The following is a 5,463-nucleotide window of genomic DNA, read 5'->3' as shown; positions in this document are numbered from 1 at the left end:
AGTATCTAGTTATCGGGAAGAGTTCAACCACATCTTAATTTGATTTGTATGAGTATTTCATAAATTTATGAAAAATTCGTGATCCCTCTTTAAGGAAATATACTATCCTATATGGGAAAAGGGTCTGAGATATTTCTCAACTTTATTATTTGTAGCTGATTTATCCCTCGTTATGAAAGTGGATCATATATGTCTTTACCGTTATACAAACGACTCACATATACCCCTGTCGTTACAAAATGAGCTCATATATACCATTCATTTAACGGAAGTTAAAAAATTAATTTTAAATTTATATTTTTTACTTTTATTTTTAAAAAAAATTATTTAGGGGTATATATGATTCTTTTATCAAAGTTCAAGGTATATTTTAATTTTTTTCATACATAAATTATTTTTTGACTTCTTTTATTATAATTATTTGAGTTTCTTGTTCTTATTTTTTTTCTTTCATTCGTTAGTTTAAAGAAAAAAATTTAAACTATTTTCTTTGTCTATATTGTAATTTGATTTTTGTATTAGGAGAAAAAATTTGGTCATCTACAACAAGTTTTACAAATATATTAGTGAAACATAAATAAATTTGATTATCAAAAAATAATTCTAAATTAGTCATTGAAATAAAAAAAATTAATTTTTTTTACGAGGATTAAAATTACTCATATGAGATTATATTTTTTTTAAAAAATATAATAAAAAATTAATTTTTTTCATTTCTGTTAGAAGAAAAGGATATACGTGAGCCATTTGTTTATAAGTAGGGATATAAATGAGTCACTTTCATAACAAATAATATATTAGCTCTAAGTAACAAAGTTAAGAAATATATCATACCTTTTTCCTATTCTTTATATATATATGAACTAGATTTTGCAATAAAATAACTTCCAAAAATCCTAATTAAAATAAAATACAATCTTATAAAATTTCAATTAAAATTAAAACTTATCTTATAAAGTTTCATAAAATTTTAATTTTTACAACAACATTGTCATTAATTTTTACGATGCGTCTTGTAACATCAATTCTGATGATGTTATATTTGATGTAAGAGTTAAATGCCATCAATACAAATCACTTTGTCCAAACATCAAAAGTAGCACGTGGATCAGTTTGTTTTTACTCAAAATCATAATAATTTTCAAATATGAAAAATCAACTTTTTACTTTATATCCAAAATTAATTTTTATTTTGTTTATACAGAAAAATACCATCTACATGCATGCGTACACTAAGTTTTGGTGCATTAAGAATTCACAAAATAAAAAAAATCCAATATAGATTCATCTGACACAGTAATTATATATGTTAGAGAAAATAATGAAGAACCCATGAGTTTGTAACTTGAAACTAATCCACCTAGTTTGATAAACAAACAAGGAAGAACTAGAGTAATTTCTTCGGATAGTCTCCAATTCGGAAATTACCTAGGTTTATCACTTATGTTTATTTTAGAACTATAATATTATTTAATTTTATATATTTTTCTCGAACTATATTTGACACAAAAAATATATTATCTCTCTTCTATTAAGATGCCATATTACATTATTTATTTATTTTTATTAAAAAAATATGCATTAAACCTATTTAATCATTAGGTTGCACTATGTTTTTTTAAAAAAATATTTTTTTCTATTTATATTTTTTGAAAATGTTTTATTTTTTAGGTATATAAAGATAAATTTTAAAATAAATGAAAAAAGTACCCCCTTCTACAATAACTAGTAATGGATTGTTTTAACTATTTTTTAAAAATAAGTTTTTTAATTTTTGAATGATAATTATTATATTTTAATACAAGTTTTTAATTAATTGTGTAAACAATAATTATAGTTTTTTGATGGTGCACTTTTTCTTTTCCTATTTAGATAGATATTTCTACATTTCATTTTGTTGGAGCATTCCGTAAAATCACTGAAAGTGTGATAAATATAAATAGACATTACAATTTTTTTTATAAAATAATTCAATTTTCAGTTTTCATTTTTTAACCTTAAAAATTGAAATTTGAACCATTTAAAGATCTTTCATTTTTTTTCCTGCCATTGCTGTTTTCATATATAAAAAGTTAGTTCAATTTCATTTTTTCCTTTAAAATTGAAATAAGAGACATTTAAAAATCATCCATTTTTTGCCGTTATATTTTTTTTTTACAAAAGAACTTTTTTGTCTATTTAAAATAGATATATTTAAATTCTTGTTTTTTTAATTGTATTTTTAGAGCATATTTAAAATGTTTTTTTTTGAAAAATTAAGATTCTTGAATATTTGTGGTGCTGACATGTGACACTTCTTACTTCTCCTATTATATATAGATAGATTTTTTTTTTAAAAAAAATATACAAACTCATGTATTATATCCAATAAAAAATATTACATTAAGAACTGTGATATGAGCTCCTACGATTTTTCAAAAAGATGTGTGGGTTCCTCCGATTCTTTAAAAGAATTAGTAAAATATTAATAATAAGTTAAAAAATGTGACATGGTACCCTAGTAGGTGAGAAATAATGGATTTTTTGGTGTTAAGTATATTTTGAGGAAAATAGGCAAAGTTAAGTGATATTATAGTCCTAAAATAAACATAAATGATATTCCTAGATAATTTTCAAAATATGGATGACTATCTAGGGAAATTACTCGAATAACTAATACCTAAAAAACTATTGAAAGCTCTTATAGAAAATTAAATACTTGATCACAAACATTGTTGGAGATTCTTCAAAGCTCGAGGCGTGCATTTTGACAAAGTTCTCAAGAACATTTCACCTGATATAGATGTTTCCTAAAATTCAACATCAGAATTTGTTGATAATGTCTAATGAAGTAAAAATTAACATATGAATAGTTATTAAATACTCCCTCCGTCTAGAATTGTTTGTCATGTTGTGTTTTTCAAAAGTTAATTTGACTAATTTTCAAAGTTAACTTAGATAACATTAGTTCGATATTTTAAACAAAAAATTAGATATTCTAAAACTATATGAAAAGTACTATAATTGCAATTTTTTGCATATTAATATGATGAAAAAATATATCTTAAAATGTTAGTCAAAGTTTTTATGGTTTGATTTCAAAAATAAAAATCATGACAAACAATACCGGACAGAGAAAGTAATATAATTCTCGAAAAGAGGGCTAAGCCATTAAGGCTAATCAAATGTAGTGAAATGAATTGAATGTAAGGATTGCATGTTGAAAAATCATATATATTTTAAACAAATTTCCCAAGACAAAATGTGTGTTGTAGAAACTCTAAAGAAATAACATAGCTAATAGAGAGAAATTTAGAAGCAAATAATTATTGAGTTCTTGCTTATTGTGTCTCCTAGTCCCAGGCAGAAATATATTGTGTTAGTTGGAGCAAAGTTATATATGAAGAAGTTAAAGTTAGTGGTAATCAATACAACAAGGGTATAACCTACTCCCTACTTGTATGTAATTAAACTTTCTTCGGTAACTCAAATGTAAATATTGCAACAAAAGAACAGAAAGTAAAACTCAAATGTAAATATTGCAACAAAAGAACAGAAAGTAAAACTCAAATGTAAATATTTTGCAACAAAAGAACAGAAAGTAAAAAAAAAAAGATTAATAATGCGGTGAACGTGGATCGAACACGTGACCTTCAGATCTTCAGTCTGACGCTCTCCCAACTGAGCTATCCCCGCTACGTTTATAAATAATTACTCTTCTTTTTAAGTCTGTTAACTCTCGAACAAGTTAGGCTGAAATTAAATATTTTGATAGTTATAATACATGAACTGTTAGAAATAAATAGAGGGAAAATTTTCAAAACAACAATATTTAGCTTGGGACTCCTTAACAACAATTTCATTATTTATTAAAAATGTCATTATTTTAATTTGTTAATGTATTAGTTATGTATATATTTTCTTTTAATTAGTTTGAAAGAATACAAATAATTTATAACAAAATTGAGAAAATCATGGAACAAAAAAAATTCATTAAAGGTAAAAAAGATTTTACATACCAATCAATTACGTTTTGGAAAGAGCATAAATAGTCATCTTTCTGTCGAGCGTTTTTTTTTTGCTTTATTCTTAAGACATAAAAAGAAATTTAAAATAATTTAGTTTGTCTTCCGAATCATTCATCTGATAACTTTCAAAGTTTCTTCATGTTGAATACGACTATAAATTTGTTGCATCAGGTGAAGTACTTTTTCGATTCTTTTATTTGTTTGGATGAGATATTCGTATATGTCGAGGACAAGAGTGTTTTTTTCTAATTGAATCAGTGAAATCTTTGTATGTACTGGAATTTATAACTTTTTCGAATAGTTTATATCCAAATTATGACGTGTAACGAATGATTTTTTTTTTAGTTTAGTAGCTGTTTTTTCTATTTGAATGCATACAAAATATGTATCCCATTAAATTATTCTAACTAATTGATCATGAACTATATCTTGAATACAACAATAAATGAATACAAAAGCGAGATGAAAATACAAAGTTAATATTACAAAGTGAGATTAAATATAAAGTTGTGAATACAAAAGACATACTCTCTTCATTTGAAATTCAAAGTGACTTTGTAAGGTAAAATACAAAATAATCCATCATGAGCTATATATGTTGAATAAAACTATGTATGAATACAAAAGTGAGACGCAAATACAAAGTTATAAATACAAAGTGAGATTGAATATAAAGTTGTGAATATAAAAGAAATATTATCATCATTTGAAATACAAAGTGACTTTGAAAGGTAAAGTAGACACGTAAAATACAAAACTTGTTGGTATACAATTAGGTTAAATACAAAATAAAAGAGAAATACAAACTTGTTCACATATAATTTGAGATTAAAATACAGAATGAATAGCCAATAAAATATGAAATTGTTAGCATATAGTTAGGATTAATACAAATTAAGAAGGAAATACAAACATGTTAATATACTAATTGAGATTGAAATACAATGTAAAACAAAAAATATAAAATTTATTAATATTTAGACGGAATGAATACACATATGAATAAATGTATTAAAAATCAAACAAAATAAACATATGTGTTATAAGCATATTTGTATTATAGTGAATGTCTAATTATTTTGAGTTCTTTTAGGATATGCTTAGGAATCCTACTTGGTAACAAAATTAGGTTTACCCTATAAATAAAGAGGTTTTCCTTCGTAGTAAAGAAGATTCATGAATCCTGAATATCCCTTAAGAGAAATAATAAGTCTTCTTTTCTCTCTGCTTTCTTCTTCTTTTATAATTTCCTAACACGTTATCAGCACGATTGTTCTATTCTTAAAGAATTATGATAGAAGACGGGAAAAGTGAAACACCTTCATTGCATGTGATGGTGTACAAGGTATCATTTCAGTTACATTTGTTTGATCTTCCTTACCATGCATTTCAGAAACAATACAATAAAAACTGTTATGATGCATACATTACATATCTTGAAAGCAATAAACTATCC

General features: G+C 24.3%; 1 non-coding gene across 1 annotated transcript; it reads right to left on the bottom strand.

Annotated features, from left to right (window-relative positions):
* Nucleotides 1-3,602: 3,602 nt before the first annotated feature.
* Nucleotides 3,603-3,675, bottom strand: TRNAF-GAA (transfer RNA phenylalanine (anticodon GAA)). Its single transcript has one exon. It is a non-coding gene; the product is annotated as a tRNA-Phe (tRNA).
* Nucleotides 3,676-5,463: the final 1,788 nt, after the last annotated feature.

Source organism: Solanum lycopersicum, chromosome 1 (genome assembly GCF_036512215.1).
Source record: "Solanum lycopersicum chromosome 1, SLM_r2.1".
Lineage (NCBI taxonomy): Eukaryota > Viridiplantae > Streptophyta > Magnoliopsida > Solanales > Solanaceae > Solanum > Solanum lycopersicum.
The sequence above is the reverse complement of the archived record's forward strand: the minus strand, read 5'-3'. Positions and strand labels throughout refer to the sequence as shown.